We start from the raw sequence: 25,336 nt of genomic DNA, 5'->3' as shown, positions 1-25,336 counted from the left end.
GTTAGAGATATAAACTACATATATATATTATGTTATAATATACACATATATGTATTATATATATTAGAACCTTTCACTAGAGAGATGTAAAAACCTTTCACTAAATTGTTATCTAGGTAAAAGAAGAAATAATGAAAGATATATATGTGTGTATACATTTATCTAGATCTTCACTATTTCTTTCTTCATCCAGATAACAAACAATCTAGCGACAGATTTACATTTCTAATTTAAAATATAAACTGTAAGCATTCCCTTCTTTGAGGTCTCGTTTAAGCAGCCATGAACATCTCTTCTCAGACCGTATCTAGGGCTCTTAATTGAAGTCTGGCCTTTCCTGAGTCTCGATTAACGATTACCATTGAGAACAGTGCCTCGTTGTTGGTCGCACGCCGCCTTTTCCACGAGTAAAACGCGCACCCTCTCTTACCGTCGTTTCTCAAACGAACACATCCGAGCCCCTCGCCGTTCGACAGCAATTCGCTCGCGTAGCAAAGAACGTATATCTACATAGAATTACGCGCACCTTCTAATCTCTTTCCAAACGGTTTCTTCGGAAATTCGAGCCGACTCGAGCCAGCGTGACTCGACAGAGCTTCGTAAGTGGAAAGTACGGACAAAGTACGGATACACTGTGAGAACACGAGAAACGCCACGAGGCTTCCCTTCTTCCCTCACAAAACGAAATAAATCACGTTCGTAACGCGGCTGAAAGCAGGCAGTTGAGCAGGACCTGTCAGTGGACCGATAAAACGACGCAGATAAGCAGAAAGTGGCCTGTGCACCGGCCGTTTTTAGCACCGAACTCGAAACAAAGGCGAGAGGCCACACGATGACTCTCCCCCTCCCCTCTCCCCTCGAGAGCGTGGGGTTCACGTTCACGAGGTGAACGACACGAACGAGGCTGGACTTTCCCGGGATAATTTTGGAAATTCCCGGTACGTCACGATCCTTCGTTCGTGCTCTTATTGTTCAGATGAAAATCGCTCTTAGAGACGCGCGCTTCTCACAGGTCAGTTCTGTCCTCTGGTTAAAAATTGTTACTTTTATAATTTTTTTTTTTTCCCCCTCTGTAAGAGGGAGTTCTAGAGTTGAATTCTAGAAGAAAACGTCCCAATATTCAACGCACAATGTTTCTCGTAATATCGAACAATTTGTCGCGAAGGATAAACTCAGACTAAACAGGAGGGGTTAGGTACCGTTCTCGTGATCGATCTCTCGCGATGCGTAATAATTATATTTATTAAAAGTTATTATTATTTAAGATTTTTAATTACAATAGAATTTTTATATATATATATATATAATTATATTTTATATATAATTATATATATATTTATTTTATATATATATATATAATGATTATTTTTTTATATTTTTAATATTTATAGTATGTGAAAGAATTTTAGGATTATTATCATCAATTAGTATAAATTATGAATTTGGTCATCAAAAAATAAAATTTTCAAATTTAATATTTTGAAATGATTGAATTAATTTTTATAATTTATTTAATAATAGTAATTTATTTTTTTAAAAGAAATTTAACTTATTTAATTATATTTATAATTAATTTTTCTTTTTTTAATTTTAATATATTAAATTGAAGAATAATTTTTTTTAATTTTAGTTTAAATTATTATTCTAATGGATTAATTATTATGATAATTTTAATTTTTAGAATTATTGTTATAAATTTAAATTTTATTAATTTAAAGAATTATTGTTTATTATTAATATTATTAATATATAATTTTTTTTTCTATAAATTTAACATTATTTTATTTTATCCGCGATCTGACAATCTAACCTCCCCGAGGGCGTTTAATCGCCTACTTTCCGCCGAGATTAACCCCTTGCGCGGACCATAACGAGTGACCAAACCCGTATACGATAACTCGTCGCTTTATTTTTCTTTTGAACTTGGTCGGTGTGATTATCACTGGATCGAAATTATTAAGAAGTAACGAACTTATCATTTGTTTTGCCTGGGTTACATTTAAATATGCATAAAAACTGAGAAGACGTTGCAATTTGGGGCGAAAGATTCTCGACGTGCGTGGCACGTTATTCCAGCGCAAGAAGGTCGACTCGAATTTCATCGACGCGTAATTTTCTACAACTGCGGAGAAAACATGCAATTGTCTCTGGAGAACCTTGGCGAAACATCGAATTTCTGTCATGACCTTCGCGGTATTTGTCTCACGACGTAGTCTCGCCTGAATTGAAATTTCCGTCGAGTTTTGTCGATTCACCGAACTCGACGTAACTGCCCCGCACGTGTGTTATCGGATCGCGTCGATCTAGTCGTCGAATCAAAGTACAATGTTTTGAATGACTTGGCAGGAAAGTGGTCGGTGATCACGCGAGATAATCGTTCGCAAGGTCACTCGATCGTAACACGAGCTTTCTTATTAATTCGATTTTCAAACAGCGAGTGCGAGCAATTAAAAATTCTGGCGCTTGTCTAAATTTGCGAGAAAAATTCGAAAAGCAAATTGGAACACTAGCTCTGAGCTTCGAGCAGCTTTCGAGAGCTCTAAACAACGAAAAGAAACAGGAAGAACGTGCTTGTTGAGATCGAAAAAGTGTCTTTTGAAATTAAAACAACACATTTTAGATAAATGTGTAAATAATACATTTTTAAATATTTATGATATAAATGTAATCATAACATGTAATCATAAATATAATTAAAGAAATAGAATTCAAATAGAATTGAATTTAAATATAATTACAGAAATACGAAGTATAATTAAAGAATTGAATTCAAACATAATTAAAGAAATAGAATTCAAATTGTTTCTTCTACGTGCTATTACAATTATAATTATTACTCTATATTATATTATAATATTATTCTTCTTTGTTATTCTATTATAATTGTTGCTTTACATTATATTATAATTATTACTCTTCTCTGAATATTTTATACATACTTTTGTGTACAACTATTACTCTTTTATTATTTAGCGAAAGAAATTCGAAGTAGAGGAATTAATTAACCTCTTGCGCCACGCATGTCGAGAATTCTTTTGTTCCAAAATCGCGATATTCTCTCATTTAAGTGGAAACAAAAAAAATTGGCAGAAACGAAATGATAAATTTATTACTTCTCAGTAATTTCTGTCCAGTGATATCGTATCGACGAGTTCAAAAAGAAAGCGACGAATTATTGTATACGAGCTTGGTCGCTCGTTACGGTCCGCAAATCAGTTGCCCCCAGCGTCAAGTGGTTGAAGTGATTGAAAAATCATCGTTTCTCATCGAGCTACGAAAGAAAGGCAAGGAAGGGATGAGGCGAACGCCCGGTCCTCTAAAACCACTTGTACAAAATGGCCACCCCTCTCGACGCGCTAATTCGCCAGCCACTTACATGTACACGAACTCGAGGAACGGTACATGTAAATGGAGTGAAGTAACGCGCGTGCACGTCGCGAGGACGTTAAGGACGAAGGACGGTGAGCAAAGCACGATGAGGTCGATGACGGCCGTAAGAAGAAGAAGGGGGGAGGGGAGAAAAGGAAAAGAAAGGAAGAAAGGAAGAAAAAAAAAAAAAAGGAACACGAGTGTAAAAGAAAACGCTCGGAGGGCAGAACGGTCCGTGAATTCCTGACCAGTGACGCAATTGCTCAGGCATTTCCGACTGGTTGCACTTCGGCAACGTGTTCTCCGATGAGAATACCTACATAATCGCGCGCATAATGCGCGAAGAGGGGGCGAGAGGCCTACCTCCGTGGAGCTCCACGCGCTCGACTCTTTTCCTGTCCTCCTCCCATTTAAACCGTTCCACTTTTCTCAGCTCTCTCGATCGACCTTCTCACGCGACACCGCGTTTTTCCACGGGAACAAAGAACAACGCAATTGCTTCTAATGGGTTACGCTTGCAGTTTCGTTTGCCTCGCGGATTCTCCCGCGGCGGAACGTGGTTCATTTTACTCGGCAACTTTTTTTCTGCAAAGTCACGGTGACTATGAGAACTTGGTCTAAATTTCTGAGCTCAAGCCTGAATTAAAGAAACGAAGGAAGCGAATTTGATGAAAAATTTTACAGTTAAACGGAAATCACAATCAACAGGGTTCGAGACGGTGTCAGTCCCTACGGACTGACACTTTTATTATCTGTTTAGCCGACACTTACAATATTTTATCGTTTAGTCGGTGTGGAGTCTGAAAAATATTGATTTTTATTAATATAAAAAAATATGTTTATATATTGATATATTATAATTTATATATTATAAATTATAATAATATTAATATAATATAATTTTATTTATATAATATAAATTATAATAATATCAATTACTATAAATATGTTTATATATTAATATTAATATAAATTATAATAATATTAATCAGTATAATATAAATAGGTTTATATATTAATATTAATCAGTTTATATAAATATTTTATATATTAATATTAATATAAATTATAATAATATTAATTGGTAATAATTAATATAAATATGTTCATATTAATATATAAATTAATACACGTGAAAAAACTATAATTTATATAACCATAAAAACTACACGTTCGGCTCTGTCTCTGTTCAAACAATTCTTGTTCATGTCAATTTTGAATTGAAGCCTGAATGAAAGGAACGACAGAACTTTGCCAAAAGTTGTGCAGTTTAAATGAACGACGACCTACGAAAAGCTTCGTTTAACAAATCAAACAATTCTTGTTCAGCCTAATTCCACTGAGAACTAAACTCCATTTAAGCTAGAATGTTTGACTCGAAACCACACATTAACCCATAATGAACTACTCGGTATGGTGCCGTATTCAAAGGCACCCACGTTCGTCCCCAGCAAGTCCCCGGACCATCATGAAATTGGATACACGTTCGTCCCACGTGTCAGCAGAGTCCCAAAAGGGCTGGCCAGGGTTCCATGACCTTTTAAACGAGGCAGCCTTTCATAAGGGCGAGCGTCACCCTCTGAATAGGTGGGACCACTTTATCATACCATCAGACGGGGAGAAGACGAAGGCGAACGTCTCTCACGAATTACAAACTCCTAAGCGTGCGAGAAGCATATTGTTAGTAACAGGCCCCGATTCTTTCGTCTACGAAGAATGCAGCCCCGAATAAAAAAACAAGGAGATTTCGTTTCTTTCTCCGTGGCACGCGGATAAAAATCAATTTCGAGACGAGTGCACGTGTTCGTTTCGTTTCGTTTCGTTCGTGAGACGTTTCGTGGATCGATTCTTCCGTGGCGACGGAAATCAGTCGTACGTTAAATGTTAAATATTTGACGGACCGGACGGATCTTGATGTCGAAACAATGGAACAGCGAGCGTAAATCGGTGGACTCCTTTCGGCGATGGAGACGACATGGCGTGTCAGTTCCTCGAACGATATCAGACTTGGAGGAGTGTTAAAACAGAGTGACGAAGGTGAAGTTTGTCACGATGATTTGGAACGAAAGAATGAAACGATGTGATTCGGTATTGTTAAACACGTCCCCTTGACACAATCGGACACTGCGTTCACGAGTGAGATATATGTACGTGTCGCATAGAAATTATAGCAACGAGTCTTGAATATTACAACACTAGAACTACCGGCGAGTTTGAAGCGTAAAAAAATCTCCATCGGAGACATTGAGGACAAAAAAAAAAAAAAAAAGAAACCTTATAATACAATGGAGTATACTGATATTACGAAAAATTATTGAAACCTTTTATGTCTAACAAAAATTATAAATTGATCGTTTCGATCACTCTGGTAATTCTAGCGTTAACCTCTTGCGTTAGTAACTGGTGCACGGACCATAACGAGTGACCAAACCGTATGTTACAAATAATTCGTTGTTTTTCTTTTTGGACCTCGTCAGTACGATATCACCGGATAGAAATTGCTAAGAAGTAATAAATTTATTAAACTTGGATTTAACTTAGATTTAACTTAGAAATTTATTAAGCTGAGAAAAGATTTAACTTAGATTTAACTTAGAACTTTATTAAACTGAGAAAAGATTTAACTTAGATTTAACTTAGAACGTTATTAAACTGAGAAAAGATTTAACTTAGATTTAACTTAGAACTTTATTAAACTGAGAAAAGATTTAACTTAGATTTAACTTAGAACTTTATTAAACTGATTTAACTTAGAACTTTATTAAACTGAGAAAAGATTTAACTTAGATTTAATTTAGAACTTTATTAAACTGATTTAACTTAGATTTAACTTAGAACTTTATTAAACTGAGAAAAGATTTAACTTAGAACTTTATCAAACTGATTTAACTTAGATTTAACTTAGAACTTTATTAAACTGAGAAAAGATTTAACTTAGAACTTTATCAAACTGATTTAACTTAGATTTAACTTAGAACTTTATTAAACTGAGAAAACATTATCATTCGAGCGCAGAGACGTACTCGCTTCATCTCGGAACAGAGACGCGTTGTTCCAACGAAATGAAATAAAAGAAATTTCCGTAAAAGCAAACGCTCGACTTTCAAAACAGAGAAATAAAAGTAAAGCTCCGATCGTAATTGCGAGGTCTTAGAAAGTGACGTCGAAGCATTTCCACCTTAGTCAGCTAATGTTCTTCCACTCGTCGATCAACGTCCGAAAGAGAGAAAGAGAGAGAAAAAAACCCCGCTGACGTACTCTGTAAAGGAAATATACGACGCAAGAAATCAAAATCGAAATCGAGATCGAGAACTATCTGGGAAAAAACTTCAGACAGGTAGATGGATAATAGACGGAATCGTTGGAATCGTGAAGATCCACGAACAGCCACGTTCAAAGCATTCTCGAAGGGAAAGTGTTAACGTATTGACGTCACTAGTACGCAAGATATCTTTCCGTGGAATCGACCTCCTTTCGAGGTCGGCTACACCGGATTACCACGTGAACAAAAATAATAAAAAAAAAAAAGAAAGAAAACGGTGGAGGGGGGGGGGGGAGAGATAGAAGGATAATAAAACAGAATCGTACGATCGTGGAAATTGTACATAGTTTACGAACGTTCGTAGTTTCGTTCCTTCGACGCGAGGCTCGAATAATTTGTTTCCACAATACGCTGGATTTCTATTGCGAAACGAATCTTTCTGCGCGGCGCATTAAACGCGATGGTTTCGCAATGGCAAACATTTCTTCCACGATTGCGATTCCTTTTATCTCTTAATTTTACCTAAGGTGGCGATATCTGTCGAAAGTTTTGTAATATACGACATGGGATGTTGCCGCGTGTTTCCTTCTCTCCCTTTCTGATTAATCGACTGCGAACGTTTCTGTACGCTCTAAATGGAGATTCCTGGATATACTTTCATCATATTCCTTTACGGGAGATGGCGATTCTAAATAATTTTTCCACTATAAAACCAAGATTCATACAGAGGAGACTGTTGAAGTTTTAAGTAGACGCTGAATGATCTCATTATCACGAATAAAAAGTTGAAAAAAAGAAAGATAAAAAATTACAGAAAAATTTTACTGATGCGAATGTAAAATCGTACGAATAAAACTACGTGAATCATTTGTCCCCGAGTGAGTGCTGGCGAAATAGTCTCTTAATATTACCAATTTCGAAACCAAACGGTTTAAATAAATTAGATTTATTTTAAAAAAAACTTAAAAAGATATCAATAAATACGACGAACTAAATATACATTTATAAATATACATTTAGATCATTTATTCTCGAGATAATTAGAATTATCAAAATAAATTAATTAACCACGATACAAAAGGTACAAAATAAATTTTGCCTATTTATTTTTTAAAAAATTCATTTTCATTAAACTTTGAACTATTAATAATATTATTAATTTTTTAATTGTTACTGAAATACATTTTCATTACAAAACTTTATTTAATTATATTAATTCAAAATTATATATATATATATATATATATATATATATATATATACATATTAAAATATTAAAAAAATATATATGTTAAAATATATATATATTACAATATTAAAAATATATATATGTTAAAATATATATTACAATATTAAAAATATATATAAATATATTAAAATTGTTTATTTAATTTATTATTATTCTATTCTACTAATACCGGATTCGATTTTCCCGGTATTACTAGAACCCAGTGGAGAGTCCAGTAATAATTGCTGGCGATACTGAGAAGTAACTCGAAGGAAGAGGGGAAAGGAACGAGTCTGCTTAGTTGGAAGTGTCGCGACAGAGGCACGGGATCGTATCGCGAGAAAACGCGTCTCTAAACGTTTTTCCTGGTACCGGATGATGTCTCGCGGTAGTAACGCGGCATAATCGACGTGTTTACGAGGCGGCGCGAATAATAATGGCGGACGATCTCGCGTGTCGCGGCACTGGGAGCCAGGCACGCGACACGTGCGCGGATTTTCATTCATAAATCGCTGGTTAAACTACGCGAGGCCCCGATGACTCATCATCGCGTATACACTCCGCGGAACTGAGGTAAGCCGACCGAAAATAAAAAAAAAAAAAACCTACAAGTTCCGTTTTTCTTTTTTTTCTATGTATTTTCATGCAAATATCCCTGTATGGGCGTTGGTTCGTCTCTTCTCGTCGACGAACAATCGAATTCTTTTTCTTCTCCACCGTCACGAATCGAATGGAGAATATAGTGAAATAAATTTACATAAAATAAGTTTGATCGTCATTTATCTTTGTTATCAACAACAAAAAATATTACGCAGGTACATAGGTCATTAAAATTCGAAGCAAACAAACGTTTCAACGTTTTCAATTCTTTTTTTCTCTCTTTCTCTCTCTTTCTGTTTTTATTAGAGTTCGCAATTTGAACATGTTTTAGAGCCACAAGTCATTAAGTAATCGCTGCCGATAACGAGAATTATTTTTGGTCACACCAGTAGTAATAGTTACCAACACCGAACGTTGGTCTACGTTGAAGAATACGTCAGAGAATTTTGAAATGGACGCTGAAATCAAGCATTCTTGGTCGGTAGGGAAGTAAGAAGAAAGAACTACGAAAGAGCTAGGAAATAGCCAAGTGGATAATAGTAAGGAGATAAGCGTTATCTTCGATTACTATCGAATGCGAGTTTTAGTATTTCCCGCGACGGTGAGCAGACAACATGTTGCGTGCATGTAATGAAGAATTATAACGAAGGGAACGAGCGTCTTGCGAGGCTAAGAGGCAGGATGACACCTCTTGCCTTATGACCCCCGTTCATACTGCTCTCGCTAAACTTAACCCTGCCTTCGTTTAACTAAACCCTCTAATTGGTGGGTTAACGAGCGTTAACTCCGGGCTTCCTGTCAGATTTAACTGTTTTCCTTCGGTGTCATGTGCACAAAGAATGCCAAAGAAATTTTATCGGGGAAACGGGGACTTTTCTTCAGGGGACAGAGAAAAAAAAAAAAAACTGAAAGCTGGAGACAAAAGATGTTACACGCCTACACAGATTATGTGTTCTAAAGAAATTTCTGCTACTTAAACATTTTTCAATTTCAGAGATTATATTCTGAGAAGTCGAAGAATTATGTATCTTTATATCGAAATATTTCTGTAATCGTAATTGTTAACTAACACCGAATAAATGATACATTGCACAATAATATCTTTCAATAACATTAGTTTACGGCTTTGTAAATTAATAAACGCTCGAGTGAATTAAAAAATCACGTTATTAATAATAGATAATAATTTAAATAATGGAGATAGTACACGGCAAAGCTTTCAGAGATAATGATCAGTCTGATAATCGTTTGAAACACTGATTCTTGAAAAGATCACGTAAATGGAAAGCCTCGACTCGTCGTGTAATATATATCGGTGTTTTGGACGTTTTCTTCAAGTCATTTTCGGCTAATAGTCTAGGGAAGGTTTGTAAAAATTGGCAGAGAAACTTAACGACCATGTAGTTGACCTGAGAATTAGAAACGCTTTTAAACTCATTTATATAATTGCTCACAATAAGTACACGCTTTTAAGATTTTTTTAAAATCTACTATTAAATCATTAAAGAAACTCACTGAACATTATAATAAACAAGACTATAAAATCAAACCAAATACCACTATTCTTATATATATTATATTACGACTTTGAGGAACAGAAATTTTTCTTTAACAAGCAGTAGAAACGAAATTCGACAAGTAAGACAACAACAATGTTTTACGTGTTACGCGATAACGATGTTTCTCGGAAATTTCGAGCGCATACGTCACTGTCAGCACGTCCACAATTATCAGTCCAATTGTGCATTATCACCGTACCATTACTTAAATTTTAATTAGCATTTTATTCCCCGACTGTGCATTGAAATTCCTCTTGATAAAAGAAAGAGAGGTTTTCTTTCTCTTCAAAAGAGGAAAATTTAAAATATAACGTGACAATAAAAGCAAAAAAAAAAATTGTTCGGTAAAAAAAATGAGAGTAATCTACTTCCGACTATAATCAACATGAAATAACTAGATTGTGAATGGCAACTAGATGTAATGGCAGAAATAGGTCTAGTTCGACTAATATCGATTGACCTTCGACTGAGACACCTGAACGAACGTACACACAATCGATGCTCGTTTCTACCAATTCAACGTGTTGAAACGTCCTCCCGTGTTTTATTTACATAAAATATTTTTATTCTAGTAATTCAATATACGTAGAACGGTAACGTAGAACATAAATCAAAAAGAAAGGTAAATTTTTTGGCCTGAAGCACAAAATTACTTATTCAGTTGTTTAGTAACGAAAATATTTCCTCGTTTCACAATTTATTTAACACATCTGCGTCCGGGATGTTGTATCCGGCATTCGACGAACAGTCGATAAAAATCATATTTTTATGCCCTTGGACGTAAATGCGTTAAATAGTAACCTTATATTATGATGTTACATTTAGGAAGTGAGAGGTTCCCTTCTAACGGTTTAATCTTTCGTCTATGAAAGATAAATTCAGTGATACAAAATCAATTTTCTTACCGTAGCATTGTCCAATTTGTTGGGCTGCCACAAATCAGGTATGTTAGAGGTTGGCGGGTACATGGAAAACATGGTGTAATTATGGTCTTCGACGATGGTATCGTAAAAGCCTGCGCTTGGCACACGTTGCGTCATCTGTGAGCGCGTTTCGCTTTCAAAACTTCACCATGAGAAAAAAGAAAGTGGAGAAATGAATCGCCGGTCCGACTCCAAAAAGGTTAAAACCTCAACAAGAACATCAAGCGATAGCACCTTCACTTTCCGATCACCGATGACACTTCCCGTTTGAAGTACCACTGTCGTTCGATAAAAAGCGACACGTACGAATGCTCGCCGATTGTCCTTCTGCCACTGCAATATACTTACAAGTTCAACCACGCTACACTGAATTGCTGTGTATTGAAGCTAGTGTCCCGCGTGCTTACGTATCCCAACTGAGCCCGCCAATGTGACTTCGAAACTATATAGAAAGACAGTCGGTCGACCCCCACCAATCAGCAAGCAACTACCGCGCGACGTCATCGCCATCTTGATTGCTGATTCGCACGATAGCATGCGGCCAATCAACGCGTCCCGTCTACTCTCTATCGCGACGATTTCCACGGAATCGGAGAGTGCATCACTAAGAATTAGAACCCCTTTTCCAAGTAACAACGTGTGATCGTCAAAACTTACATAATTTCGCAAACGAACAGTCGAACGGCGAGATTTTCACGTCAAGACCACTACATGATTTTGCTTTACGCTTATATAGGCTTAAAGGGGCATTTCAAAGTCTTAACAAGTTGTTGTATTACGATATTTCAAACAGCCTGCGCATGCGCATTGAGCAATCGTGTAATTGTACGACAAATAAAGAATATTCAAACGTATAATAGTAATATTTTAATGTATCATTTTGTGATTTTTGTGAAACCCTAATTACATGTTGAGAAATGAATGGATCTACTTTTGAAAAGGGCATTTAGTCTCTTGTGGTAATTACAAGCTCATTACAATTGTAAGATATTTTATTTTATTTCATAACCTCTCAAACATGGGATACGAAAATTTATTGAAAACGATTATTGTTATGGTCGATTGCCTCACTTTCAGGAAACAATTTGCAAGGAATATACAAAGCGTAACAGCTCGATAGAAATATGTGAAGGAATTACTCGAGAGAGATTTGCTCTATAACTATATTGTATGAACTCAAGGCTCTTCACAAGTGCTATTTCTTCTCCTATTTTGCACTACACGTGATTTTGTTACAATTTCAGACATAGAGATAATAAAAATTAATGAAGTTATCACAGATGTTACACAGTTTGTACGAGATCATTTGTCGCATAAACCACATCGCTCTCGCTATGTATTTCGGTACCGGGAATTCCCTTGTACATGTATGGTTCTTTGTTCTTGTTTCGCTCGCACTCGCCGCAAACATGTGCAACGAATCCGAGTCGACTTCGTCGGTACGGTGCAACGTACGTGTGAACGCACTTTGTCCAAGAATTAAAAAGAGAGAAAAGGGAAAAGAATAACACGCGTGTCCAGAGCTACCGTGTGCAAAATGCGTGGAGAAAGGTCATAAAGATTATTGCAGAAACGTGGCGTGTTGGCATGTCCATAAAATTTTATTACCGTTGTATTTTTTCCCTTTACATCAAATATTTTATAAGTTCTTGAATCACGTTAACGTTAGTATTGATAAAAAATATTCATAAAATATGGTAAGAGGACAAAAATAAGAATCTGTTCTTGAAACTTGTCAAACTTTGCCATTACGGTTAAAGTATTGAAACAGTTGTGCTTTAAATGAATATAAACCGTTTTCAATCTCTGACTATTTCTCACTATCTTTCAACAAATTCCATGTTTAATAAGAATGCTATTAATATTGTTCAAACGAGCATGTAACGAGAGGCAGGCTTGTAATTTACGATCATGTTTTGTATGTTTGAAAGGTAATGCCACGTCAGGAGTTCAAATAAGACGAACACGGCCCTTCGATCCGCTTAAACCATAATCGGCTCTTTAAGGCGTATCGATGAAAAACACAAATCCTGGCAGATTTATGACCCTCTTTTAGTGAAAAATCTACGGCACAAGAAATGCAACAAAGTGTGACGCACATAACATCGTGCGCAGCTAATCTTTATTGCATCAAGGGAAATAAGTTTTTACGAAGACATCGTAAACTACCCAATACAGCGGAAACTACGAATCTAATACTAAGTAAACAACACAGTTCTATGTTAACATTCACCCTAATTATGTAGAAATTTTTACTTCGGTACATTGGATTTTGAATTGTCGCTCGAGGGTCGCATGCGCTGAAAGCGTGCGAATGATCGACTGTCAAGTAACCAAGTCACGTATTACGAAAAATCTTCGGTCTTTCATTCAAATGAGAATTAACTTGTTAACTGGCAAAGACGCGTCAATTAGTCATTCGATCCTCGGGAACAATGATTTCTTTTTTTTAAAAGATCTATTTTTATATCGGTCTAACTAAAATTCGTTCGTATCTGTCGTTTTTTAGATCTGTAATTGCGGAAGCTTCTAATCAAGGGATAACCCGATTAACTGATTAAAGAAAATCCTCGATGAATCGTGTCAATCACGTAGCGCGAAGAATCGACGACCCCGCTTATGGCATCGACGACACAAAGGAGTAGAAAATCGAAGATCGACGACGCGAATGGATCGCGGCTTTGTTCTCGCGGCGAACAAAGAGACATTTTAATGAGCAGCGGGGTTAATCGAATGTTTGTGGGTAAACCAAACGTCGACGCGAGCTGCGCGCACGGCATAACAATGGCCGCCGAAAATAATATGAGGGAAAGGCGGAAGTCTTGATCGGCGTTTTTACAGGATAAACTCAAAACACAAAAAACAACGGCGGCATTTTGAATGTTTAAAGGAACAAAGAGGAATAGATAATCAGACGTACCGCCGTGAATCAATGAATTCTTCTGTTTCTTCCTGCATGCGCGTCAAAGTGTCCGCGTGCTTTTTACTCTCACTAAGGATAAAACATGAACGCCGAGTATTCTTTAAAGGTAATAAAAGGAGATACAACGAACGAGAGAAACACCAGGAAACAAGATTATACCTCCGTGACTTTGCTGCCGATCTTGCGCATCACGTTCCACCAGCTAATCGAAAGCTTCGAGAGTTCTGAGAATAATTGGATGCGCTCATAGCGGATAATCCCCCGGACGAGGCTATTTCACCGTTTTATGGCTTCTTTCGAAGGAAATTTTAATCGCCGAGTGTCATATCATAACTTTAGTTGTCAATAAACAGTCTTTAAAAAAAAAAAAAATTGTATTCTACGTTTATAAAATATGTAAGTATATATAAATATAAAGGAATAATACATCGAAAAAAATAGATTATGACGCATTCTATATACTGGTTGAATTTATCTAGGCCACTGGCGGATACTTTCTCTCTGAATCTAGTGCCCGAAAAAATGGTCGCCGCCCATGTGTTAGCCTGACAAATTTGAACAATACCCAACAAGGAACACAAGATAAATTCTATTAAAATTCTGTAATCAAAACAACAAAACTTTCTCTTGTCTTAATCACAATACCCTATAAATTGCGTAGATTTCTTTTTCTCCGACTAATATTTCAACATGGCCGCCGCATACGTCGACCCCTTATGGAACAACGCAGGAGGAAGCCTCCCCCCCCCCCCCCCCCCCAAGCCCATAAGTGGAATTATATTCCGCACGTTCCACGGTAGTATGTTTCTCGACAGAGTTTGCAAATGTTCCTCCGCAGTGAGTATTTGCATTTTATCGGTCGATTTCATTGTCTGAACCCTACCGTTAATGGCGACAGAGATAATTAGGTGACAACAGCTGGGCTGCTATCTGTTCATAACATTAATGCTGCGCAATATACACCACGATCTATACTTGTTCCTTTCCCGTATGTACACGTGTGTTTGCAATTGGCCGGGCACGTGCATGTATGCGATCGTCGATACAGCCGCGCGTGTTTTTAAATGATCGCGCGTTGTTACGAGCCGAGCGTGTACGGGTTCTTTATAAAACAGCTGTTGGGGACAACAGAAGCCATGTTAGTCGAAATGCTAGATCAATACCATCGTCTACCACAGAATTTATACTTGGGGTGAAACGGGAAACTGACCGAGGGCGCACGTTCAACCCTCGACTAAACTCGGGGGCACGAAACGTACAGAAGCTATCGCTATCTAAGGATTTTATCGTTTCGCCACCTTTGTTTTATTGTGCATGCTTCTCCAGACTGTACTTAGTTTTTCTTGTTGTTTACACGAATGTTTTATGTAACGTGGAAAACGCGTGTAATTTTTATACGCGCCTCTATTGCCAAGAATGACGCAAGTGAAAGAAAATGGAAATTAGCGTAATCGCCGTGTCTATAAAAGCATTCTGCGTCAATGTGTTCGTTGCGTTTTCACGCTGGAACCTGTTTTGCCCAGCGTTGAATAAAGAATTAGCCGGAGTAATTTATTTTACGTCTATTTAAATTAACTCTCTTAAGAAAGAATGAATATACTAGGAACTTCTAGATTCAAGTATCATTTGAAAACTTTCGTATTTCAAAATCGTGAGTTTCTTTAACTTTATACCAAACGAAAGGTATAAAGTATACAATTTTGTGAAAAGACAAAACAATTCAGTTACGTTTATTGTAATAGCGATCAATGAATGGGTCATAACAATATATAAAGCTATGTTTCATTGGTTAATTCTATAGTAACTAGAATTGGCGATATGCACGTAAAATATGCCTTAAATGGGTATCTAGCTACCTGAGATAAGAAGATACCGTCTAAATATGCTATTTCGTTAAGTAGACATGAGAATTGATATTATCGTCGCGTACGGATATCATCTGCGTTCTATTTATGAGACGATTCTTATCGCCGCTGCAGGCTGGCAGACGGAAATTACGAAAATCAAAAATCATGTTTTTACGTCGAACAGTTTAGAGCGATGACGCCACGCAAATTACAAATTTAGATCTCATATGTGTGTACCATCCTTGTGTGATGGAATGGCTTATAGCACCGTTTAAACATTGTCAAGCACGCTCTAATTAATTAAAAATTTTTATCAACCGAAGATATCATACGAGTTTGCTTTCTTATCGTTGATCGTAGATCGAATCTTCTTCTACCAAGAAAAGTCAAGCTTAAAAATCAGAACATGTATCACGCTGATAATAGGTGTTCAGTTTACTTTTTGATTTACGACGAATCAATCTATTCCACGAAGTGAACGATTTCGAGCGCGAAATGCACGCGATAATTGTTTTCGAAATTGTCAAGTTTTCGACAAGTCACGCGATCGCGTTCCTGGAAAATGCGAGCAAGGCCGTTTTCTCGGTAGCAGACAAGTCCATCATCGACAACGAGCTTGAATTATTTTGAATATCTAATGCTTAATCATTCGAGGAAGTTGCCGCGTTACGTAACAGCGTTTGGCGAAGACTTTTATTCGCCGTGTTCTTACTGTTTGGCTATTTATTTCAAAAGAAATTCGACCAATCACGTGAACGCTGTTTATCAGATGCACGTACGGCGCGCGCACACACACACACGCGCACGCATACACATATAACATGCACATGCGTGCACGTCGAAGATTGCATAAGTTGCCATATTTACACGGAGAAATCTGCCTTTTCTCCGGGGAACCTGGCATTTTCTATACCGATGTAGGATAGAAAAACTCGGCCGGTACTTACGTTGCTAGGTAGTATGGATGAGTTCGCGATGCTGGAGAGAAAATCATGGCTGACGCGGGAGCTCTGTGACGTGCCGCTGTCGCTGGACACGCTCGAGCTGTCGTAAAGTACATCCGATACGTCGAGCTTCATATTTGCGTCGTCGAGGCGCAACGGGATGTATGTGTCTACTTTCGCGTGTCCCTTCGGCGCGAAAGGAAAAGTTAACAATCAGAAACGCGAGAGGTTTTGTTAACCTCTGTTATAAAATGGTCTGTCTTCTTTCCCCGAGTGTAAGGATGCCCGCGATCCTTCGTTATGCAGAACTTGAAAACAGCACACACGGAGCGCAGGTTCCTTTGCCCGAAACTGTGTGAAACTGCGCCCGATGACTCATACCGTGGGGGAATACCTTGAGGTTCGCGCACATTCAATCCTCAGCTCAACGATCTACCTCGACTCTCTTTACTTGCTAAGGCTCCACGAACGTGTATGACGTCACTAGCTATTCCCAGGCAACCAATCGCAGAGCTTGCCGCGCCACGATCGTGACGCTCGACCCAGGGCTGGCGCTGTTCCTCCCACCAATGGGTTCTATTTACCAGGGCACTGGTCGTTAGTTCATAGTTTTTACTACATAACCGATTATGAATGGATTTTATCTGGTTGATTATTGACGGATAAGAAAAATGGATAATAATTTAATTATACAAGAAATTCTGCTCAAAAATCAATTGTAAGAGTTAGGATAATAATGACCACTTGAGTACATGTCAAACATTATAAGTTAAAATATTTAAGTTTAAATGTACTTATCAGGGAGTATCAAATATTATTTATATTAACCAATTGTTAAATAGCTAACAATAATTCAAGAATAAAAATATAAACTTAGTCATGGTTCGGGAATGTTTTAAATCGTGCGCATACTCTAAAAGCAAGGATTACTTTCATTCTTCTACTTTTTGTATGAGTCGATAACTATTTTGCGATTATTTCATCCCTGACTGACTCGCGGTACTATTGCAACGTCATTTCACCGCATGTTCCCTGTTGGTGGCGATAGATAAGCGTAGACCTTATTTCGTAATAGACAGTGTCATTGGAGCAGAACTTCCTGAGCAAATGAAACAGTAATCGAATACCAGGATCTATAGAAGCTGGGTTTTGTGGGCACTGTTTTCAAAAGGGCCCGCAGTGGTGTCACTTGGCAAGGAAAATTTGAAACGAGTGGCGCGCTCCGTTTCCAAGAATCGTCGGTGACTCATACAGAGGGTCGTGTGGGCGGTGAACGGGGTAGCCGGAACATATCGAACAAGACGCATGACTCACCAATCTGATATGTTGGATATTCGTGCCTTAACCTGCTCCTTCTGGATGGCCAGACGTTCCACGACCTGTGGTTTCCTCCACTTTGAAGCATACAGGTGCCTCCTGTGTAACCAAGTGGCCAAGATACAGAAGGAAGCTAGGTTACTAGTATCCCGCTTTCTATCTTGCTATTATGATTTTTGCATGATTAATCGTGAACACACATTGTCAGGATTAAGAAGATGGATTAATGATTTCTTTTTCGCATCCAACCATCTGGTATATACAATAATAAGTAAGGAGTTATCACAATTTGACATACGATATTTTTGCAATGTATATCATGCACAGAGTTATGTAAGATGATAGGATAAAAGAACTGGAAACAATTATTTAATTTTTAATTACTAATATCGTCTGTTGCGTTAAATTAGTTAAACACTGTGAATATATTTGGTTAATGAAACTGAAACACTTACCATGAATGTAAATTAAATACGAAATGATTTTGATAAAGTCCATCTTTGCATCAATATCCGCAATCTAATCTATTTTCATCAAGGCGGTACGGAATGTCGAAAATTTTAACCAGGTGCCATCTACCAGTATATTTGTTTTTCACATTTTCTAATAATATTCTTCATAATCGTTATTTTTAACCGCGTCAGGTCTATCCAGCGAGCACCTCGTGCCTAAAAGATATGTCTCATTACGGGCATGAAGCGCAAGGGGCTGACATTCACCTGCTTAGCTTCACACCATGATGAAATTCGAATAGACAGGCGGTCGTCGTCCTTGAGCTAACTTCTGCCTATAGCCAAGGCCTCGACTTAGCGGCTACATTTGAAACGTTACCCGATTGGAAAAATTACGACGCCGTGGAATGTCATTGCCGTTTTGTAAATCGGTGCCGCGGGAGCGATCTGTGCGATCACACGTGCTCGAAGAATACACACGGAGACTTCGTTGTTTTGCCTGTTTCATGTTTGCCTGATTCTCTCGGTTAAAATGTAGGTTAAGCCCTTGTTCGTGGCGTTCGAGGTTAACAAATCACACATCGATCTTCCTTGTAAAAAAAAAAAAAAAAAAGAAACGAGAAGAGCGCATCTGTTGTACAAGATATGAAATGTTTTTGACATTAACATATGCGCATTTAGAAATCGACGCAGCGAGTTTTTACTGATGCAAACAGTAGAGTTGAAGTTTCCTTCCTTATCTTATCTTTGTGTGTAACGTAGATAAAAAGACTGCTATTTTAGTAGTTACTAATAATAACGATTACTAACCATCGCTTTTAACAACACGTTACGCTCGTAGCATTTCTTATTTTTCCATCTCTGTGTTTTGCTTGACATAAACGCTCATACTCTTTATATAATTTTTCTTACTTTGCTCATCAATCAATTTCGATATGATAATGCGCGTACTTGCGGTTATCGGTAGTCAAGCATAATCTTCAGAGATTTAATTGCATACAGAATATCGACCTTTGCTCTTCCAACAAAATACAAAATCAAGTCGTCACACGTGCATTTGCTCGTTAATCGTTGCGTATTTTTTCTACAGTCACACGCAAAGTTGTTTGAGATAACGTTACTGCTGACATTGCGGAATTTTCTGAAACAAAGAAGGAAAGGCTTAACTCGTGAAAATGTGATCGGACGATTTGCGAACAATGCAACGAGAGATCGAGGAATTGAGCACGTTTGGACTCTGCTCTCGGTCGCAGCTGGCAAGTTTCGAGCACAGCCGTGGAAGTTACGCGAAATGAGTCAATACCCGCTCTCATTGCCTCTTGCAAAATGCACGTGCATTTCGATTCGCTTGCGTCGTTTGCAAATGTTCGAGATAAAATGCGCTGGAGGATACACGTCGCGTGCCAATAAACATGCCTGTTAATAAATTTGGCACGATAGCTGCGCAAACAAAGCGATTATATGCAACTTTTGTGCCACATACGCGTGTATAATGTCAATCAATCGGATTTTCATACCAATAACTGTATGCAGATATGCAGGTCGTTTTTATGTTCTTCGATAAACAGGCAAACGAACATTTTTCAGGAAGATAGCTTCGTTGCAACTAGCAGGAAGTCGAGGTTGAAATTACTTTATCGCAGTTTGGTATTTATCTTCTTTTGTATTTGTCAAGGTTGACGGCTAGAAGGAGGATAATACAGCAACTAATAGAAAAGTGGAACAAAGGCATTGTTTTTACCTGAGAAATCGATTTCGTTGGAAGCATCAGCAGGAATGTAAATTGCCAAGGTCGTTACAATTACATTAATTAGAAAGGAACGTGTTTGTGTTGTTACCTATGCAAACAAAAATACAGCATTATTGTTTTAAAGATCGGTCATTTTTACATTTCAATTACTATCTTAATTATGGTTGTAAATTGTAAGATTTTCGAACGGAAAGTTTGCTTAGGTCGTTGAACGAAACAATCCAGCGCTTGGTCAATAGTTTCTAAAGTGGAAGACAGACGGTGTTTGTGCGCGTTGTATTATGGACAAAACGATGCGTGGGCGTAAAGAGTCGGGCGCCAGCACGGAATTATAAATTTCAAGATGGCGAGTTTAAATTTTGTTAATCATTTTGGTATTCACACACGGCAGACAGAAAGGAACAATATATAATTCTTTCTGCATATTCGGCGAGATATCTAATCCAACAAACTATTGTATGCAAAACAGTAGGAATCTCAGGAATATTCCCATCTTTAACTGCTTTGTTTGCGTTATAACCTCGTCGTGGGAATAAAAATGAGAATTTCTGATGGCAATTAAATATTCAATTCTATAAATATGTCGTTTATATGGCCGAATGTTAACTAGCAATAATTAACAGCAAAAATTGTTTACAATAATTAATAAGAAAAACAAGAGTCAAAGTTTATATGACGCATTTACAAAATTGCAAAGCATCGCTTTAATCATGAAAAACGAAACTTGAGGCCGTGTTATATGTTACGATTATCGTTGCAATTAGTCATGTCACTATCAGGAATGAGTAAGATTTAAGCATGCAGGAAATGTTTCGGTAGACTGCGGTCTTTGTGTGTGAGTAGTCCTGCAAGAGATACTGACGCTTAAATACCACGAGATAAGAAGTAGTTTATCGTGCGTTGCATTATGATCTCTATATTTTTCCAAGCTGCTCCCGATAAATGGGAAATTTAAAATCCGTTGAGATAATATCGATCTAACTTTGATCCTTGAGCTTATGCATACACGTAATCGATCAAGTGTCTGTCATGTTCCGGTTAGTGATTTTTTTATGTTCACGAGACAGTGAAACTACAATAGTGAAAGTACAATAGGTTAAAAATTCGAATTTCACATGGTACATTAAATTCTATGCATTTATCATTTGTTGCGAAATCCAATCGAATAACCCTTAGGTACATTACACTTAATGATCAATCTGATATTTTATATAATAAAATAATCTTTACCTCAAAAGAGTTGGAAAACATTTACTCATTGTAAAACAGAAAACGAACACAGTATACATATCTAATTAAATATATTTGAAAACACATTGATGTGTTTTCGCTCGACACACGAAAATGGAAATTTACTAAAAAGAGAAACTAAACCATTAACTAAAGACCGAATAGATCACGGTCTGAAATACCGACCTCGAAAAAGATCAGAGTGTTTCTTACGCCCTCTGCGATTCAGCGCCAATGAAACGGTGAAATATGCAATTTTTGCGATTGATTCATAATACTATGGTATTGATCTATAATACTGCAAACTATTAGTTTTAGGCGGGAATCACATCAAGAAGCAATGTGCAGAAATTATTAGGTAAAGACTACAATCAATAGTTTTTAAACTTGTTTTCGCATTGTCGAATATATCTGCGACTCAAAACTGTACGTGTTAGTTAAAAGGGTTATTTTATATATATATATATGTTCAATCCCATCTCTTATTGGTTAAAAGTGAATATATGTGTACGTATACTACTATACTATGTACGTTCTGTGCGGTCTGTGAAAGCATTGTATTCGAATAAGTATAAAAATTTTTTACAACCATATAAACACAACTATCATAATTATCTTGAAGAAATTTCTTATATATTGCACTAGTAAAATTTTTTCTAGTTTTATCTAATGCCGTGTTTAGTGTACTGCAAGTATAGAATCACAGTCATTGTCCCACATGATTACAGTGACTTATATGATTATGTGCATTTATCTAAAATCTAAAGAATCGTGTGTATTGTATTGAAAAAGAATCATCTTTAATTATGATGTACATCCATAACACAGTTAATTGAAATTGATTAAACTTAATTTAAATGTTAATAAATTTACATATATTTAATAGATATATGTAAATTATAATATAAATTGTAACAATATGTATATAATATGCTTTTTTTTTAATATTCTCGAAGAACACTTTGTCATTTCATAAATCAGCCGAATTCTGTTCGTGTCGCTCGTGTTCCGACACTCACCAAATTAGTTCGCGGGTTGTACCTGTTGCGCGGGGGGTTAGTTTTGTATCGGAAATCATAGTGTTAAGACGTGTCGCGTCGCGTGGCGTCAATTAACAATCGCGCAATATTTTCGTCCCGTTGTCACCATCTATTCAAATATATCACTATTTTGCTGCTAACTCCGTTTAACGTACGTTTTTGTTTAATAATTTATCGACTGTTATTATACTGTCATTATATTGTTATTATAATTTATCATTAAATCATCTTTCGTTTGATTCTATCATGTTTTCTTAAATTCTCATAATTGCATTTGACCTTGATCGTTGTTTCGTTTTTATATAATTTTCCTCTTTATTTGGAAATTTTGGTTTTCTTTTGTACAGATTACGGTGAGAATTTCGGTTATTGCGAGGAATTTCGGAATGTTAGCGGGATGCCATGAAATTCCAAAGTACGTTACGAAGCTCAGAAGGATATTACGAAATTCAAAAGGATACTATAGTGAGTAATTTGAACATATATGAATCTGATAAATTTGATTTTAAATTTAAATCTGATAGAAATAGAATATTTCATAAAAATATTATTATATTTGATTCAGTCTAATGAGAATAGATTTTTTTTTTTCGTAAAGGGATGCCATTACGGTCAGGTTTGAACATGTTCTGCGCATCGCGTCGTTTAAATACTGCGCAGCTTATTTAACCGACGAAAGAAGCGCGCTATATTTGATTAATATAAAGTATATTTAAACTATATTCCAATGATGAATATTCACAGCATAATTTTCGGAAATAATTATATTACTAAATATTTATAGATAATCTAACAATATTAGATAATATTTTACAATGCATAGTAATATTTTAATTGTATTTATTAAATATTTTGTATTTTATGTATATATTTATATATATAATAAATATTTTCATATTTTATATCTCATGTTTATTGAACAATCAATATTGTGTTTTTTAGGACAACTTTATAACAATAATTTATATTTTGTTAAAGGTTTTACTCTTGGCTCTTCTTTCCAATCCCAGGAAAAGATTTGGTAGTATTTCAAAAGCTAAGAGTGTAAGTAATTTTATATTTTATACTTTATTTCTTAATTTTATTTTACTTAATTTCATTTCTTCTATTTTATTAATTATTAATTATTTTTAATTTTTTCTTTTTAAATTGAATATTATCATCAAAATGTTATGCTTAGTAGGGATCTTTCAAATTTTTCAAAGAAGTAATACTGTTTTGAAAAAGAAATTCTAAAATTTTAATTTTTGTTATAGAACTCCATCAGTCTTCACTTCTTCCATGATTTGACAATTCTTATTCGATGGTGGACCAGTGACAACATTCTTCGCATCTAATGGTGAGTCGCATGCATTTTTGTTCCTCTGATCGCTCAATCATGTCTTAGGATGAAAGATCCGAATCGATAAGAGTGATTAGTTGTATTACGTAGAATTTTTTATGTAAACCTTTATTGGTCATAGTGACCATGACTGTTTATCATACTCGTGAGGAGTAAAATTTTTTTGCCTGTGTTTTATATATTAGCTCTGGTTCTCTTGCATGTTGCGTTTTTTAATGTTAGTAATAGTACAGCAATAATTAATATCAGTATAGTATTGACATAATATTACGATATTAAGATTTAATATGAATATTTGACTAAATGGATGATGATACAACTACTTTGAGTATACTGTAATGGAGAAGTTGAACGCCCTCTGACTTTGTTGCCTAATATTGCAATTTTAATTGAAATCATTATAATCGATATAATTTTAACACACATTTTAAAGAATATATTCATTTTGTTCGATTTGATCTGTTCTTATTTAGATATGTAGAGCAAACGAAGTACATAGCTTTCTTAGAATTTTCAATTGGTTAGGACATTTGGAAGTTAATTTTACAACTGGTTGGAATATATTTCAATGTGGTTATACCCAGAGATTCTTAATAGGAAATTATTTAACAGAAAATATGTTGAGCTGATTCGTTAAACGAAAGAAAAATATTGTCAGGTTTGTTTCATAATTTAACATTAATTAGTGACTAAATTACATCGTACTCGATCGATTAAACAGATTCGGTATTTCAACAACGGAGTACCACAGTTCGTCACTCGGGGCGCCAAACTCGATTTACCGATGTGGTAGATGTTCCTACTTACCGGCAAGAATTTCTCTCCTCGCGTGCACGTTACATCAGTCGCAATAGTCGCGAGGTGTCGCTACGATTACACAGGTAGCAGACATGATCGGCCAAGACGCTCGTCAACAATCGATGACAGTCTGGGGCCGGGAGTACTGGAGTGTCCGTAATTGTATATTTTCGCCAGGAAAAACTTTCTTCTTTCGCGTGGTGTCATCGTTGCTCGGCGATAACCGATTGATATTTCGTGCGGCGGGCGGCGCGTGCTGGGCGTTCGCGTCGTCAGTGAATGAATCGATCGCCGTGTAGTCGTTTGTTTCGCACGACATAGGAAACCCGAGGTCCGCAAGGAGCGAGATAGCAGAAGACAGCGACGAATATCGTGAAACAATCGGCGTCGCGCACGCGGCGTATCCATCGTACAATTTTGTCCACGATCAGCCGGCTCTATGCTGCTGTCGCGTACGTTTAATCCCGCCTCGTGATCGTCGTGGCGTTTCTTCCGCGCTTTACGCCATCGCAGCCCGTTCCGGCAGCGGTAGTAGTTTCCCGCACTATCGAATAAGGTGCGAAGCACACGAAGCTGTACACACGAGGGCGACGACGACGACGAAGCGGTTTCGAGTAGGCGACGACGTGTTGGTCTGCTGACACCATCGACCGGATGGCGGATCAGGGAAAAATGTAAGTGTCCGTTTGCCTGATTAATACGTAATTAATACGTCGAATCGAACCTACGGCGGTGTGCGACGTAACCGTGTT

General features: G+C 36.7%; 2 long non-coding RNA genes across 2 annotated transcripts; both read left to right on the top strand.

The window, feature by feature from the left end:
- Nucleotides 1-688: 688 nt before the first annotated feature.
- On the top strand, nucleotides 689-7,560 carry LOC122528786. The gene is made up of 3 exons (XR_006306668.1): nucleotides 689-699; nucleotides 1,078-1,082; nucleotides 7,446-7,560. It is a non-coding gene; the product is annotated as an uncharacterized LOC122528786 (long non-coding RNA).
- A 5,576-nt stretch (nucleotides 7,561-13,136) lies between these two features.
- LOC122528780 lies at nucleotides 13,137-14,754 on the top strand. The gene is made up of 3 exons (XR_006306666.1): nucleotides 13,137-13,183; nucleotides 13,451-14,260; nucleotides 14,344-14,754. It is a non-coding gene; the product is annotated as an uncharacterized LOC122528780 (long non-coding RNA).
- Nucleotides 14,755-25,336: the final 10,582 nt, after the last annotated feature.

This window comes from Frieseomelitta varia, unplaced genomic scaffold, assembly GCF_011392965.1.
Source record: "Frieseomelitta varia isolate USP_RPSP 00005682 unplaced genomic scaffold, Fvar_1.2 scaffold_259, whole genome shotgun sequence".
NCBI classification, from domain to species: Eukaryota; Metazoa; Arthropoda; class Insecta; order Hymenoptera; family Apidae; genus Frieseomelitta; species Frieseomelitta varia.
This window is presented reverse-complemented; position numbering and strand designations above follow the sequence as displayed.